Source organism: Cornus florida, unplaced genomic scaffold (genome assembly GCF_030987335.1).
Source record: "Cornus florida cultivar Cherokee Brave unplaced genomic scaffold, ASM3098733v1 CherokeeBrave_3.0.0_Hap2_Chr01, whole genome shotgun sequence".
NCBI classification, from domain to species: Eukaryota; Viridiplantae; Streptophyta; class Magnoliopsida; order Cornales; family Cornaceae; genus Cornus; species Cornus florida.
In genome coordinates this window covers 98,477,528-98,496,393 of record NW_026775571.1, presented here as the reverse complement: position 1 = coordinate 98,496,393, position 18,866 = coordinate 98,477,528, and the positions used below count along the sequence as shown (strand labels likewise).

Sequence of the window (18,866 nt, the reverse complement as noted above, 5' to 3'; positions counted from 1 at the left end):
TTCAAATGGTTGTGAGGGGCAATTTCGTCTCATAAAAGGATTTTTTTTTTCCTGAGGGGCAGTGTTGCAATATCCAAAATATTTAGGGAGCTTTATGGCAACTTCTTTTTGCAGGGGATTTTCTGCCAAAAATTAAAACTAAGAGGGGTTTTATTGTAATTTCCCCAAAATACAAAGAATAATATACGTGGTATCTTTGTATCCAATTGACGCAAAGTCTCTGACCAAACCAGGATCAACAGGGAAAGATCGCAAAGTCTGATGTGCCGGAAATTTCAGATCGGCATAGAAGAAGATAATATTGGCGAAGGGGAAGACGATATTGAATCGATTCATACTTCATAGTATGATATATCTCTGCACATGTGTGTGCATATATATATATATTGCATGTGAATGTATAATAACTATATATATGTCCGTGTTACAATTTGCTGATTTTTTAACTTCGGAATCATTGTTATTTTTTATTTTATTCTTTTTGTAGGCGAAAGCAAATAAGGGGAGATCTCTGAATGATCGTAGCAAGCAAGCAAGCATATTGTTATCTAAATTGTGAAGGGCCCCAATTTTGTTGGGGCTTGATAAGTTGTAATCTTCGTTTGTTCTTCGCTTATTTTCATAGTTTTATATTTTCTGTTCTTTTAATTTTGTAATTGTGTTGTTGTTTTTGCAGTATTTGTAGTAACATGAATTATCTCCAGTTAAATATCGAATAAGGAACGGTATGGACAACTGTATCATTAAAACGAGGAAGATGGCACGATGTACCTCTTCTGACAAGCAACAAAAGGTGAGTTCTACTCCAAACGCCCGATGAAATTAACTGTTGTCAGGAAAAATTAAATCTTGTCAAAGTGTTTTTTTTTTTTTTTGTCAGCAAAAATTAAATCTTGTCATTCGTAACTATCAAGTTCTTAACTCCACTGGTATCGACTCCTCCTCCTATATGGGAAATTGAGGTTTGAGTCCTAGCAATGGGCGTTTGTCTTACATACCACAAAATAAAAAAGTAAAAAAAAAAAAAAAATCATTGCTTAGTCGAACAACCAGAAACTCTTGTGATGTTCTTTTGGACATTGTTAAGAACTTAGTGTGGTGGTTATTAAATTTTTGACAGATTAGTAGTAATTAATGTATGCTGGTCCTTAATTTTTTTTAGTAGAATAGTGGTTTCCATTTATTTTGTTGTTGATGGTTTATTTTTCTTGTTGTGTTTACTATTATTTGGATGTTCAGAGAGAAGAGCATATGAAGGATGGAATCAGTGGATTGCCTGATGAAATCCTCATTGCCATCTTGTCTCTTTTGACGCATAAGGAAGCTGCATGTACTAGTATTCTCTCACGCAGATAGAGATATTTATGGAGATATATAACTGCTAGTTTGAACTTTGATTCGAAGACATCACTAAGAGCTCCTGCAGATGATGATACTTATTTTGATCAAGCGGGACCTATAGATTACGATGCTTTAGCATCTAAACGCGAAGAAAAGTGTCTACTTATGTAAGATGTGTGAATGAAGTCTTGAAATTGCATCTTGGCTCCTATATAGATGAAATGAGGATTTCTTTTGAATTCCGTGGGCGCTACCCTCGTGATATCGATGATTGGATCAAGTTTGCAATGGAAAAGGGTGTTCAAAGGTTTGAATTAGATTTGTTGGCTGGCATTCACCCCGGAGACTGGATGCAATTTTACAATTTTCCAAGCATGGAAAACTTCAAATTCTCATCCATGACTTCACATAGGAATCATGTGCCACTGACTATTGGTTCTGCAGCTGGCTTTTGTTCCCTAACAGTCCTTCGTCTGCTTGGTGTTAATATCATGGACGAGGTGATTGAGAATTTCCTGTCCAACTGTCCATTTCTTGAACAATTATGCATTGTGGGTACAACATGTCTAGTAAATCTAAAAATTGCTGGTCCATCACTGAAATTGAAGTGCTTAGAGATATCTCACTGCCACTATTTGAAAAATCTGGAAATTTCTGCAATAAATCTTGTTTCATTCACCTACTTTGGACCAGATATAAGTGTCCCTTTTAAAAATGTTCCTCTTCTCTCTGAGCTATCTATCGGGGGACCATTCTGTTCATCCTTTGTTTTTGGATCTTGTAAGCATTCCAGCTACATTCCTCAAATAGAAAAGCTCAAGTTAAAAGTGTTTTCTCAGGTTAGAATACACAATCATTGTTTATTTTTATTTTTATTTTATTTTATTTTTGGGTTATTTTTGTTGTAAACATCATTATCAACTTGTGCTTGCTTTTGGTAGGACTTTCTTCAGTTCCCCAAGTATTTCCCCGAGCTAGGTAATCTCAAGCAAGTGGAATTGTTTATCCTAGGATTTGCTGGTTGCAGCCTTCTAAGTTTCACTTCTGTGATTAAGGCATCTCCTAATTTGTCTAAGTTTTCTGTTCGGGTAAGTATCCTTTCTTTGTAATCTAAGGTATGTATGCTGATGGAAGTATTATTATTGATTTATTTATTTTTTCTAAATTACATGTATGATTTTAAATAGTCTTTTAATGTAGAAAGATAAGAAGAAGAGAGTGAGAGGTGAAAGCGGATAGAGACATAAGATCTTTGTTGAAGAGGCTGAGGAGGTGAAAGAGACCATCACCCTACTATTCTTGCCTCTGCAAGTAAATTCCCATCTACAATTTAAAAGAGGAAACATATCGAACTTGATTTCGTACTAAAAATTTAACCCAAATTAAATTTAAAGAACAAGTTGAAGATGAAAAAGATAACAATTGAAAGTAATGCATTCCTAAAAAATGTCTTTCCAAGCACACGGTTAATTTTGAGAAGGTTGGTTTGTGCTTGTGGAGGGAAAAATCTCCTCCAATAAAGGCCCGACACCTGTACAGCAGCGTCCTCAATCACGATATGACACGTGTCAAATTCATGGACCCAAACCAAATACAGATCAAAATCAAAGAGACGGGTCGAATGGCCAGTCAGACAATCAATCCAATGAAATGTGACCAACTTGGCTGCCCAACATGGAAATTCGTAATGACCTAATATGAGCCGACGAGAAAGCCAAATAAGAAACAGCTTTTACCCCAAGAAAAGGGGATTTATTATGGTTATGCATGTATAAAAAGAATACACAGCCCCAAAAGAGGCAGCTCTGAATAGAAGAAGGATCTTTTCTCTTTATGGAATTTTCTCTGTTTTTCCTTCTGGTTTGAATATTTCCATTTGGAGTGGTGGAGTGAGGTTTTGTAGAAATTTTCTGCACCTACAGTGCATATAAGATTTGAGTAACCTAAGGAAAATCTTTCATGGAGGCCTTCTGAATTTACGACATCTGTGCATCAAGTGTTAGGGAAAAGTAGATAGAGAATGGAATGGGATAAGAGGCTGAGAAATATAAGAATTTGAAAGAAAGAGGCAAATATCTTAAGTTGTCCTCAATTATGAAAAAGGAAATTAAGGAAGAAAAGAGATCCATTGATCCTATCCACTGTTATCTAATAGCATCAGGAAACATATTTTCTAAAGAGATCCATTGATCCTATCCACTGTTATCTTGCTTAACCTTAGTTGCCATGTGTTTTCATGTGATTAATGTGTGATTACGAATGAAAAAAAGTAAGTCTTGCAATATGTGACTAGAATATGAATAATATCAATATGTTATTGCCGGCCATAATAAAAAGTAAGCTGTAGCTAATGCTTAAAAATATAAAGTGATTAAATTGAGAAATCACAGTGAGCTAACTTACAATAAAATTTTATGATAAAATGAAGGGTAAGTAACACGGACTCCCCTTCAGGTTAGGTCAAATATCACATAGATAGACATTTTGGTTTTAACTTTCACTCACACTACAAGTATTTGGTCCCTATTTCACTCGCACCCAAACTGATAGCTGCAGAGGTCTGACCCTAGGTAAAATGACTTTGATACCCTTTGACTTTGTCAAAACACCAAAAATGATGTAAAGAGACTAAAATACCCCATATATTCTTTATAAATTTACAATCATGCCTACCCCATCACCACCACTACAATAGCCCACCGAATCAGTGTATTTCGGCACACCAACACCACCATAATCGGCACCGACTCCACCAACATCCCCACCCCACAACCACCACCATCACTGTGGATTCCAACACACCAACACCACCACAATCGGGCTCATCACCACCATTATTTACAAACCCATCTTTCTCTTGTATACAAGAATTAAAGAAAGAGATGGGTCTATTGATAGACCCATCGTTTTTCTATCGGTACAATATATATATATATATATATATATATATATATATATATATATATATATGCTTCATCATATTTAGGAAAGAAATATATATGCTTCATCTTCAATGGAGACTTATGCATATCTCTAGTTGGGTCTCGCTAAAACTTTATCGATTGGGCCACAGTGGCTTCACAGATTTGGCTGCTTCTTTGTTGTTGACTTCTCTGGTCGTCGCCGGACTGAGGCTTACTGATATTGAGGTTTGCCTGAACTCAAGCACGCCGGACTGAGGCACGTTGGATAGTCTCTGGTCTGAAAATCTCGATTCTGGGGTCTTCAATGGAGCTCACTGTTGCTTTATCTTCAATAGAGCTCTTTTTCAATATATATGCATGTGTGTATATATATATAATTTTGGGAATGTCACAATTCCATTCAAATACATCCACTAATGAACTCTTGGTGAGAAAAATTTTAGGGCTTGAATTGTTTGACCCATCAACACTTGTCCCTCGAACACATCATTGTTGAATCGAATCAGATTCTCAATACTTTGGCGATCGATCCAGTCTTGGATCTCCGACTTGATAGAGCCGACGACTTGGGAGATCTTGTGGGTGGTGACTCGGCGAGTGAGGAACGACTGAGGCCTCGATATTATTGTAACTTGTCGAGTATGGATTTGAAGTTGGTGAGGTGATGAGAGAGGGTGGAGAGGCAAGTGTCGTTGGAGAGGATTTGGTTGCCCTCGGTTTCAAGCTCGAGCAGAGCTTTTACTTATCAAAAAAAAAAAAAAAAAAAAAAGAAGCTCGAGCAGAGCTTTAATGGCAGAGTAGAGGTTTGGGTTGGTTTGTAATTCCTCGTTTGTAGAGAGAGAATGGCAGAGGAGTAGAGGTTTGGGTTGGTCTGTAATTGTCTGCAGAGAGAGGTTAGAGAGAGAAAGAGAGGAGAGAATAAAAAAGGAAAAAAACTCAAAAAATAATAATAATAATAATAATAATCACGCTGTGTGTATCTATATATATATATATATATATATATATATATATATATATATATATATATAAGAGATATTTTTTCTTATAATTCAGGGCACTTTTGACTTTAAAAAATTGAATTTTTTTTATTAAAATATATTAAATAAATGAGGGCATAAATATATTTCACACCTTATTTTAGATAGAAATCTAACATGGGGTGTGAGTGAAAGTTAAATCCAAAATGTTCATCTATGTGAGATTTGACCTAACCTGAAGGGGTGTTAGTGTAATTTACCCTAAAATGAACATGAGATTCCTTCTTTACTCTTGCTTTATCCTTTACACACTAATGTGATGTTTGCATGGTCATTTGATTGACGAATTGGACCTTGCAAGAAGCAAAAATCTGTGTGTGCAAGTACTATTTGCACCTAAATAAAATGGAACTTGTATTAATGTAGAATTATGTAAATAAACATTGTTTTATCTTTTTGCTTGTAAAGTTGCGATGATTTTAGAATTAAAAAGGCTATTGCTTAGCCACCAATGTAAGGTGTTGGAAAGGCATATTGGATGCAAATCAAACCTTTCACGTTAATAAATAAAGTGGTTGTTCTTAGCCTTAAAACAATGGTCACACACTAACAACTTGACCTTTTACAGTTGCACAAAGGATAATGGCTCTGAGCTACTATATTATCGTTGTGTTACTTTTAGTGTTGGGTTTGTGCAGTTCTACAACTTTGTCTTTTGTGGGTAAGTAGTTTTGTAAAGTTTTACTATTATAAAACCTATAAATGGGACTCTATTTGGTTGGATATTACTAAATGTTATTAGAAGAGAGTTAAATTTTGCTATGTAGTTAAATTTGGCCAATGATTACAAAGGTAAGACAACAAATTTTAGCCCCTTGTGATGGGGGAGGGGTAATTGAATTTTCCAAACATACCCAATTTAGGGTGAGGTCTGGGAGGCAGTTTAGGTTTTGGGCTAATAAATGGTGTGGGGATAGGTCAATAGAAAATGTTTTCTCAAGGTTTTTCAGGATATCTCTAGATGGTCATGTATTGGTAGCTGCTGTTATAGCCTTGATAGCAGAAGGACGACTTGGTATGTGTGGTTTGTGAGATCTCTCGAGGATTGGGAGATGGAAGGCATTGTTAGGTTCTTGGAGTTGTTGTACCGTCAGAGGGTGGTAGTTGACGGCACATGTATGGGTTTTGGGAGGATTCTAGGCTTTGTAGGTTTGAGTTGTGCCCTTTTTACCGGAGGCTTTCAATAACTCAGGGGTCTGCCATTCCTAGGAGGGCAGTTTGGAATACAAATGGACGGTTGTTTTGAGGAGGATCATGACAGTCGATGAGGAAGAGGCTTCAAAACTTGGTAAATTGGTGCTGCGTGTGCAAGAGGGATGAGGAGTTGATCGATCATCTTCTCTTCCATTTTGTGGTGGCTAGGGATGTGTGGACATGTTTGTTTTCCTTTCTGCTTAGCTAAGTCTTGCCAGGTTCCACGTTGAGCATGTTCGAAGCTTGGAACAGGTATATAGTTGGGTCGCTAGACTGGGATGCATGGAGATTGATTCCACTTTGTATTTGGTGGGGCTTGTGGTGCGAAGGAAAAAAGGATGGAATCTTCTAGTTGACATTAACATCGTCCATTTTTTGTTCCCTTTTTTGTTGTTTTATTGGGAGAGATTGCAGAGGATTTTGTAACCTATGTGGATAGTTTGAGGTTATAGGGTATATTTTTGTTTTGGAGCTTATTGTTTTGTAGATGTTCTCTTGGGCGCGCTCCCTTTTTGAGTTCTTTTAATGAAATATTACTTAACAAAAAAAAAAAGGTGTTAACCTCAGGACATCAAGATATTTTTTTTGTGCTATTCTAGAAACCTTCTTGCATGATTCACTTTGTGGTCTTTCGCTGAGGAATAAACTCAGATTGTTTAAATTTTACGATGGTCCTAAGCATGATCGATCTCCTTGTACTGGTGGAAGTAAATTTGTTCACTTGAATCCTCCCCCTAGCATGAAGTGAATTTTGTTTTCATAATTGACATTGAATAGAGATTGAATTAGAACGTGAGTGAGATTTTATAAGAGTCAGACTTTTGGCATGGCACAGTAAGGATTTTGATTTTTTTTTTTTTTTTTTTTTTTTTTTTTGTAATTTATTTTATAAACAATCTCAACTACAAATCTACAATTACTTTGGGGAGGATCTTGACAATCGACAAGAAAGAAATTAATAATTTTAGGGGGGGCATTACCTTAAAATTTTCATATATTTATGCATATACATTTTTTTTTTTTACCATATATATTTAAAGGGCACGGCCAGGCCAAGGGGGTAAGTGCCCCCCCGGGCATACACCAGTTCCGCCCCTGCATCTTCTCATACATTTTGTTGTGGCTAGGGATGGGCATGTTTGTTTCACTTTTTGATTAGCTGGGTCTTGCTAGGTTCCACATTGAGCACGCTCGAAGCTTGGAACAGGTGTATAGTCGGGTCGCTTGCTTGGGATGCATGGAGAATTTCCACTTTGTATTTGGTGGGGCTTGTGGTGTGGAGGAAAAAGGGTTGGAATCTTCTAATTTGGTTTTAAAATCTTCCATTTTTTGTTCTCTTTGTTGGGTTAACGGGAGGGATTGTAGCCTCTGTGGATAGTTTGAGGGTATAGGGGATTTTTATTGGCTTGGAGCTTATTGATTTGTACATGTTCTCTTGGGTGCTCTCCCCTTTTGAGTGCTTTTACTTGACCGGGAAAAAAGGGTGTTAACTTGAGGACATCAAGATATACTCTTTGTGCGATCCTAAAAACCTTCATGCATGATGCGCTTTGTGGTTTTTCCCTGAGGAATTAACTCAGATCGTTTAAATTTTGTGATGGTCATAAGTATGTTCGATCTCCTTGCGCTGTTGGAAGTAAATTTGTATAGAGAATTGTTCACTTGAATCCTCCCCTAAGCATGAAGTGAATTTTGTTTTCATAATTGACATTGAATAGAGAGATTGAATTAGAATGTGACTGAGATTTGACAAGAGTCAGGCTCTTGGCATGGATGGTAAGATTTTTTTTTTTGTTTTTTTCAATAAACAGCCTTAGCTACTAAGCCTACTAATCTACAATTACTTTCTGGGGGTGGCTGTTATTAGAGTGTTTTGTAGCTTCCAATGCCAGTTAAAGCATTAGGGGTCAATTTCTGCAGGAATACTGAAAATAACCAAATTGTGGTGTTGTTTCTTGATGGATTTCTTATATGGATGATTCCTGATTTTATATCCACTATTGATGACAAATATGTTACTGAGTTGCTCTGATTGTGACATTGCTTTTGGTGACAATAGTTTGTTGCATAACCCGGTAGCATTACTTGAGCCATCATTGGGAAAAAAAAAAGAAAAAAAAAATCGTACCCAGTACAGAAGGTTCCTACATTTAGCAGGGTCTGAAAGAGGTGGATGGTAGGCAGCCTTGCTCCTACTTCTAGATAGGATGATTTGGGGACTCTAATGTGTGTCATTGCGGGGAACAGACGAGCAGTTGAATCACCATGGGAATGTTAAGACAAGGCCATTTGTTGATTTTCTTAGAAACCTTTTGGAAAAGTATTGGAAAAAAGAAAGAAAATATCTTATTGTTATTTAATAAAACTCCTGGCTTCCTTCACATTTAGTGCAGAACGAAATCTTCTCGTGTTAACCAACCGTAGTTCTTAGCTTCTAATTCATTCTGTAGGTGGTTCTTAATTATTTTTTCTTATCTTCTTGTGTGAACAAGTTTTTGTCTGACTATCTTCCTCTATGGCAGATGATTCTGGGAGAGAATGGTAAACAGGTACTGAAATTACAAATCTGTAGTGGTCTAAATTTGTTATATTCTCAACCTTGTCTGCAACTAATGCCTCTTTTGTGGTGCTGACAGGTAATAAGGGATGGTCAAATAGATGCTGAAAAAGAGGCGACTAAATGTCATCATCAATGCCTTAAGGTGGTGGAATTGGTTGGGTTTGTTGGGAGTAGCGGCAGTGAAATTGATCTTGTTATGCACATACTTGAGGTTGCCACATCATTGGAGAAGATAATAATTGATCCCCGTCCCGTGTTATACGTTGGCGATTCATGGCAAGTCAGGACAATGGAAGCTGCTAGAGAGCGTGCCAGTCAGCTAGAAGCAAGATTACCTGCAGCAGTTGAATTAGTGATTCTTTAGTTTAAAAGAAAAAAAAAATTGCAGTCCTATGTCTACTAGTAGGGAGGGTAACAATTTCTAGTGATTATTTAGTTATTAGTCTCATATTATTCATCATCTGGAAGGCTTGGAAATGTATCTGCGGGATTCGATCGAAAGTAAAGGTGAGCTTCTATGACTGGTTTTGGAAAGTGTAACATAGTATTGGATTATAAAACCTTTAATGGAAATTATAAATTTCTTCTTTCTGTTGCAGTTCAACATTTGTATGAAATGATCTTCCCTATTTCATTTCTTTTGCATGCTGTTGGACCTTAATAATCACTTGACATACCAGTAAGCTAATGTGGCGAATTTTGTGTCTGAATTTAGATGACTTCCATATATAAAGGGTTAGTGTTTCAGACACCAATGACGAGGTGCAGCATACCAGTGACATTTCGCGTCGGGTCATAATTATGTGTCATCATAGAATTATTTTGCTAAATAAGTCGATAAGAATATGACTCCTTTGATAATCGTGAGGACTCTTGACACGACACGAACTCAGCGAGTATATAAATTGATAACACGACTTATGTAATTCATTTAATAAATTCGCGGATAACATGACTCGTGTAACTCATTTATTAATAAATGGGTCATGTATGTCACCACTCCTTCAATGGCTTCTTCAATCCATTTAACTTAAATAAGTCATTTAACCCATTTATTATGTTAAGTATAAAATGCATATAATGAAAATTTTGAGATACTGAATGACTAAAAAATTATGAAAATGAGAATAATTGAGACAATACAATTTAAAAGGGTCAGGTAGGACATGGCATTCTTCCTCGCACCAAAAGCTAAGTTATTAGGTCAGAAGTTTAACCAATTAGGTCATGATCTTAAACGTTTTTTGTTTTCATTTTTTTGTTTTCTTTTTCCAACTTGGTTGGGAAGTCAGTCTGGAGATAAAGATCGAAAATAGGATTGATTTTTGGTTTCTTTGAACTATACTGATCTAAACTGTTCACAATGAGATGATGTATTTTAAAATGAGATTGGAAAAGTTTCACCTTAAGTCACAAGCGGGAGCGGAAGCGAGAACGAATTTGAGAGCGGGAGAGCGGCAGAATTAAGTCATAAGCAGTAAGAATTTGAGAGAGAGCGTGCGGAGCATGAGTGCGGGAACGCGTTCGGAACGTGAAAATGACATCTGTTTGAAAAATATTGTGTGACTTAGGTTTCACCTCATTAATTATTGTTAGACATGTTTGGATAATCTTTTGACCCTTTTATAACGGAGTTAAGTCCAAGTGATTTATGAAAAGTTGGTCAAATATATATAAAAAGAAAAGGGATTTATGAACAGTTGGATTTATTTAAGCCCCTTATGTGGTGCACCATTTTTTTCTTGAAAAATATCGAAATTTAATAAATGAAAATCTAATTGGAGAAGGAAATATATAATATTAAAAAATTTATTTAATAATATAATTGTAGAAAATACTAATGATAATGATATATTAGTAGGAAATTTAATTAGTAATATTTAAAAACTGAATTACTGAAATTCAATAAAAGCTGATAAATCTAATTATAAGGAAATATATAATATTAAAAAAATTATTTATTGAATTTAATAAAAGAAAATCTAATTAGAAGATAAATAGTATTTCCTTACTATTATATATTTCTTTCTTGAATTAAATACTAATACTAATAATATAATTGTAAGAAATATTGAAATTCAATAAAAAAATATTAAATTAGAGAAGGAAATATATAATTTATTTCAATAAATACATAACAACAATTTTATATCAAAATACATCAATAAAATCCTAAACTAAGAATTTTATGTAAAAACTTATTTTTACATTTAATTTTTTATTATTTATTTTAAACTTGTATAATGTTATTTATTTCAATAAACAATATATATTTTTAATAATATTTATATATAATAAATAATAATACAAAATTATTCTTATGCATATATTTTATCCTTTACAATTTTTTTAGTTTACACATACTTCCACTCAATATATATATATAAATATGATTCACCACTTCATACAAATCCCAATTAGACATAAATATGATTCTATGAATAAACTTATCAGGCAAGTAATTTCATTTCATTTTAACAAAAAACAAAGGTAATTTCATTTCAAGTTGCCGCCAAATTTAGAATTCAATCTGCTCGAGAGATAACTACAACGATAGAATTCTAGCACTTTAGGTCTGGCGGTACAGATTTCTTTCGAAGTGATCGTCGCTTTGCACCCATCTTATTTCTTTACAAAAGTAAACCGGACAGATAGTTCCACGGCAAAGCCAAGAAGGTCAGAACATGGCCCATTGAGACCAAGGGCTCGCCCCTGAAAGAAAAAGTCAGTACGAAAGCCGTCATTGCCAGCATCTTCTTTCTGCCTTTTGTTATCTAAATCAATAAAGACCAGATATCGATTGGCCCCCATTCGTCCACCTGAAGAAAGAAGGTGACGGCGTCGGCATAGGGCGATGCTCGGTATATCCGACCACCTATCGACGGGATCGATCTCTTTCTTGTAAATTTCTCCCTGGTATCGATCTCTTTCTTGTCAATTTCTCTCTGGTATCGATGATCCCTTCCTGGCAATTGCAATGGTAAGTTGAATCTTTTCTTTCTTCGGTATAACTTCTGTGCACCAATTTTAGGGTTTAAGATTTTATTACTATGACTGTTTAATTGCAAAGTTAAATTTTTGTACGAATTTCATGGTTTTAAATTTTGATTCCAGGATCGTAACTTTTGCGCGAATTTTAGGGTTACGATCTTTTATTCAACAGTTAAAATTTGATTCTAGGATCTTAACTTGTTTGCTAGAATTTTAGGGTTACGATCTTTTATTCAACAGTTAAATTTGATTCCAGGATCGTAACTTGTTCACACGAATTTTAGGGTTACGATCTTTTATTCAACAGTTGAAATTTGATTCTAGGATCTTAACTTGTTTGCCCTAATTTTAGGGGAATTGTTCGATTGCAATTATGTTAACTGTTTACACGAATTTTTTCTTTAAAACTTGAATTGACGGTACGAATTTTAGGGTTACTGGAAACAATTGATTAGTATAAATTTAATGTTTTTCACTCTCCCATAGATAAGATCTATTTATAATTTATTTGATTTGCTTTTTTATTTCAAGCTATAGGTTTATTTGTTTCTACAGAGAATATATATTATATATATACGTGTATATATAATTGTTTAATTTTTTAATCACAGGAGGTGATACTTCAACTCCCAAATTTTGGGTTTTTCTCTCTTACCATAGGCTCTGAAAGCATTGATGTGGTTAAAAAGAAACTTGAAAAATCTGCTCGGATACCTTTTAAGTCACAAGTTTTACTCTACAATGGCCTTCTTCTCGAAGGCCAACTGGATTTGGCGTCCTATGGAATTTTGGAAGGTTTCATCATTGATGTTGTAGACTTACGATAAAATGAGGTAGTTTTACTAGACCACAATAAAGTAAATTTATTTGTAGATTTTTTATTTTTTTATTTTCTATACCTAATGTATGTGTATATATTTATTTTTACAGAGTGTAGCCCTGACAGTAGAAATGTCAGGGCAGGGTCCACTGTTTCTCCCAGTACGCCGGGAGTGTGTATTTGAAATTAAAAAGAAGATCGAAAACCTCTCTGTTGCAGCTATGTCGAGTACGTTGCAAATTCTATTTCTCAATGGCATTGAGCTGAAAGATGAACAGAAGATTTCTTCTTATGAAATTACCCATGGATCCATGATTTACGCCTATAACACACTGACAGATTTACCTAACCCAGAAGTCCCTCCAAGCAGTTCTCCAAGTAACTTCAATTCACAGCCTTCTGCACCAATGCCTCGATCAGCTCCTTCCATGGATCATGAGGTAGTTTTATTGGACCACAAAGTATATTTATGTAGGGTTTTTTTCTTTTTTTCTTTTTTCTATACATAATGTATGCGTGTATATATATTTTTACAGGCTGTGAAGGTGACTGTAGAAATCTTGGAGGAGGCTTCAGTGCATCTCACAGTACGCTGCAACGAGAGCATTTTTGATATTAAAAAGAAGATTGAACAAATCAGTACTGCACATATGCCGACTAAGTTGCAAATCCTAGTCTTCAATGGAACTGAGCTGAAAGTCGAACAGACAATTTTGTCTTATAAAATTACGGATGGATCTGTCATTTACGCAGCAAAAAGGCTGGTAGATTTACCTGCCTCAGAAGTCCCTCCAAGCAGTGCTGGACTTCCAACACAATTGGGTATAGGATTAGTCAATTCCCAGCTATATGCAGACGTGGGATCTTTCATGGATGATTCTGACTTGGTGGATTCTGACTTGGACCCTGTAGCAGTGGATAATTATGCTGCTGGCCTGAGTGCTTTTTGCCAACCACAAGAATCAGGCTCTTTTGGGAAACCAGGGAATATTGTAGAAGATGAACCAGACATGACGTTGTAAATGCACCGACATTCTTCTTCAGGCATGACTTTGTGGATTCTGACTTAGACCGTCACCCTGTAGCAGTGGATAATTATGCTGCTTGCCAGGCATGACATTGATGATTTTTTTTTTTTTTCGAAAAGTAATGACGTTGATGACTTACTTTCAGGTGATAATAACTGTTGTGGATCTCAGCTTAGGTGCTTTATTTTCCACTTAGTTGGCTGTAATCCACATTTCAAATTTTATACGCAGATAATTAGCAGCTTCGAAACACAAGGATTTGCTAGTAGAATTTGGTGTCAGAGTTTGTATGAAAACATATAATGTGATGTTGGATTGTTATCAAATTCTTTTACTTAGTTGTTAAACTTAGAAATAATGAGGATCGATCAAATTCTTTTACTTTTGGACCTTGAAATAATTTCTTTAGTTGCAGGGACTTGGAACCTTTGGTACCCTGCTTCGACGTTTGCCATAAAAAAACCCACACAATAGACAGCCCTAATGGACCAGGTAAGTTGTTAAAGTTAGAACAGCAAAGGAAAAAGTATTTTTCCCCCCGACAGGTCTTGATTCAGGGTAAAAGGAAAAAGTATGTTCCTATGGAGCTGGACCGGTCTTGATTGATGATTTGTTATTGTATGGACTTGGTGATTTAGGATGCTTGATTTTTCATCACTGCAGGTGGTGCTAACAAAACATCAAGCACCAGAGATAACCCGACAGCATCATTGTTGTCCACTCCATTTACATGGAGAAATTGTTAGATGGTCCCGAGCTGCCACACCACCAAATGTGTCAGCTTTATTAGCTTTTTGGTTGCGCGGAATTTTTTATTATTATTATAAATTTTTTGGAGAATATTACTCTACTTAGCGGTGCTTGTGATTCCCATCTCTTATTTACTTTCTTTGTAATTGCTCTACTCTAGTTCTTAAATTACATAAGAGTGCCTCTGGAAGCAATGCTTGGACTTGCACATGACCCTGGTGGTATTCTCCAAGTTGTCTAAGCACTCATTTTTTTCTTCCTAATTTGACATTCTGTGCTATTATCGTTGTTTGTAATTCTGCAGAATGTTTCATTACATCATGCCCCAAATTTTTTGTATGGCGGAATATATTCTTTCGTGTTTGCATAATTTATGGCGGTAGAGAAATGCTTTAAAACACACACACACACACACACACACACACACACACACACACACATCACACATAATTTTTTTTTGTGGCTTTGCTTGTATCATTATAGGATCCTATAAATTTGATGGCAATATAATATATGATGCAAAGTTTCGGGAGCCCTTTTGGATGGAGTAGTAAACTGTAATGTTTTTTATACAAAGCTCTTTTTTCTTCAGAACTACAGAGAAATTGTATTAAGCATACTAGTATTTACAATGTCTGCTGCTTTGGCCTATACTTCAACAGCCAATTTTCCATTTCTGTTCTGCCACAAAACAATCACTTCTGCAAATGTAGTAGGCGTGGGACACCAAGCCGTATGAAAAGAAGTAGAACCCTATTACCAAAGGACCAGTGGCCTAGCGGTATGGGCTCAAGTCTCAGCGGAGGCATGTGTGTATGAGTACCAATTAAAAAGAAGAAAAAAAAAAAAAAAAGGGAAAAAAAGTAGAACCCTGTTGTCACCTTCCCTTGGCAGATAACGACACATGGAAAAGCTAAAAACCCTTTCCAAGAGGTACATGAGTCTTGTTACATTCTGCAGAGAAGCCAAACACAATAGAGAATGTAAGCTATTAATATCCCTGTAATTATATACATATATTCAATAACAGGATTTCAATATTCATAGGGACACTCGGGCATTATGGGTTTCACCATAAATGTTACTTCTGATGGGAAATTAGAAGAATTAGAAGATAAGAATTTTGAAAAGGAAACATGTCATAAATTAAAATTTGATGAAATGTGATTCCAAAAACAGACCATATATACACTGTGGTTAAGATTGAGCCTACTGTTTTCTTTTTCTTTGTTTGTTTCGAAAGTTAAAGCAAACCCACTTTATATATTATGCTTCCACGGAGACTCGATCAATTGACTTCCCCAATTGGTAGATTGAGCATACTATCTTTCCATGGAATGGTTGGAATGCTGAAATGAAGTTGCAAATGCAACGACATTCTTCTCCAATTATGTACAATTCACTAATGTTTCTGTTCTTAATTGCCGCATATACTTGAGTACAGTTTCCACATCTCTCTCTTCTTCCTCTCCTTATCTCATGTTTTCTGTACCACAAATGTCACAAGAAATAAAGCAAACATGGAGCAAAGCACGCTAAGGATATTTCTTAAAAAGTAGCAAAAACCATGTGCAATGTAATCACACATGAGAACCATTCACGTACTGTACAATGTTATGATCACCCAATTTAAGTTTTTCATAGTACGGTTCTACAAAATCAGTAAAAACTAGGGTTTATTGTCGGACCAGTTTTAACAATTACCCTGTTCAAGCAATGACCCCTTATTTTTTCCTTTGAAAAGTTTGTATGTTTACTTATTAAAATGCATTAAAAGCCCATTATCAAACTTCACCATACACACGATGGAAAATTAGAATTAGAACCAAAAGGAAATAACATAAAAATGATCATTTTGGCTAAAGAATAAATATTAGCATTCACGCATTTACTTTGTTCATTTGGAAACTTGGAACTTGATACCTCACCATTCACTTTGGGTCCATTTGGTTAGCAAATACTAGCTAGAAAGGAAAAGAAAAGGAAAAGAATTAAAAAAATTATGCGTTTGATTAGATAGAAAGTGAAAACTTTTGGGAAAGTAGGATTCTACGTTGCGAATTTTTCTTAAAAAATTTTCTGTACAAAATACGCGAAAATTTACTTTCTCGCAAAACTTAGCCACTTTGTATTTTAGCTTCCTCTTATGCCCCTGTGTTGTTTCTCCCCCACACTCTTCTTAAATTTTTCCTTGTTTCTCTCCACTCTTCGGTTTCTCCACAAACTTTATGGAGAGGAGGTAAATTTTCTTCTGTAAATTTGTGTACTCCTAATTTAATTATTTATATTTCTATATATGCATATAAAATTATTTTTTTATTATAATTATTTGGGTTCTATAATTAATAATGATTGAGATCTATTGGTAGGTTTTTTTTAGTTTGATTGGAAAATTAGGGTTACTGTTGGTATTGTAAGCCATTGGGATTCTTAGTTTAATTGGAAACTTACTAGCTTGAGATTTGAGTTTTTCAATTGTTGCGTTGGTAAAAATAAAATTTAGATATTAATGGAAATAATTATATTATTATTTTTAATGATATAGTATTTTACTTTTTTTATTTTTTTTTTTATTTTTTTTATTTTGGGTTAAAAATTGATATAAACAATTAGGTATGAGGGTGAATCATCAAACATAATTTTATTTTATTTTAAAATATTTAAATTCATAAGGGTAGTTTTGGTAATAGAATCATTTTCTTTTCATTTTCATCTTATCCAACTAACAAAATAATATTTTTTTTATAACTTTCTTGAAATTTTTTCCTCTTAATCAAATGCACACTGGAAACTTAATTTTCTTTTCTTTTACTTCATTTTCTTTCCCTTTCACTTTCCATCATAAATTTCTATTTAACCAAACGGACCTTTAAGAAGTAGATGAGATACCACTGGGCCGCAAGACCTTACTTCAAGTACAATTGAAGATGATGTTTTCAATTTCCTTCAATTTTCAATACGCACCACCAAATAAACCATAGAATCCCTAGAAATCGAACATTCGAGACCCAAAATCGCACTAAGTTGGTTCGAAACTCTAGAATCGTGATTCCCTCTTTTCTTCTCTAACGAAAGGAACTGAAGTTAACACTTATGTTTCGTTTGGTAGGAAGGAAGAAATTGGATGGAAGATAAAGAAGAAGAGATAGATGTTTCATTCCTTCATCTTATTTGGTTGGATGAACAAAAAAAAAAAAAAAAAAAAAAAAAAAAAAAAAAAAAAAAGAAGAAGAAGAAGAAGAAGAAGAAGAAGAAGATAATTACCTTATATATTTTGTTTGTTAGGAGAGAAGAGAAAAAAGTATAGTAATTATAATGAAAGTTTTGTAATTTAAAAACTTACAAATTTGAAAGGATAAAAATTTAAGAAGAAAGAATGAAGATTTGTCCATCAACTTTTCTCCTCTCCTTACCAAATGAAAAACTAAGCATTAGTTAATTTGTGATGGTTAGCATCGACGGTATTTAGGATATTTTTTATTATTTATTTATTTTTTACCTTATAATATATATATATATATTTTCATTATACGGGGTAGTTTGATATATGCACATTGTGGTCGGAAAGAAAGTAACCTCCACTCAATTTTAAGGGACAACTTGCTCACCTTTAAAAATTTAATTTTATACCGTATGGATATTGTGCTCATATGCTAAACCCTCAAGGGTTTACGCTGCCCTTTGTCAACAGGTCGTCTTTTTTATACTTTTAAATTTATAGAGAGCGCAAATGAGCGAGAATCAAAATAATGAACTTCTAACCATACTAAACACGGATTCAAGTCTTATCCGCGTTGATGTTTCTTAAAAATGAACCCATCTAGTATGGGCTGGGTTAGGTTATGCTTTCCTTTTGTGTATTGGGCTGGGATGTAGCCCTATGTTTTTGTTCTTCTTTGGTTCGGGTTTTGGCCTTCATCTTATCTTTCCAGAAAAAAAAAATATATATATATATATATATTACTTATAAATAAGGGTTAGGGTCAAGTGTCTTACATAATAGAATAGTTTATTTTAAAAGTTTATTTAAATGCGAGGGTGGAAGGTCTAAACTGCCATTTATGAAGGATGTCTATTGCGATAATGCCATTTTTTGGTTTTCTACAAAGACCACCGACGATTATGAACGACTGGAGTCAATGGACTGGGCAAAGTGGCAGGCAGAGAGGGAACTGGTGTTTTGGGAATCTTGAGTAAAATGACTAAACTGTCCTGATG

General features: G+C 34.8%; 1 pseudogene; it reads left to right on the top strand.

Annotated features, from left to right (window-relative positions):
- Window positions 1-224: 224 nt before the first annotated feature.
- On the top strand, window positions 225-9,650 carry LOC132308673 (F-box/LRR-repeat protein At3g26922-like; annotated as a pseudogene).
- Window positions 9,651-18,866: the final 9,216 nt, after the last annotated feature.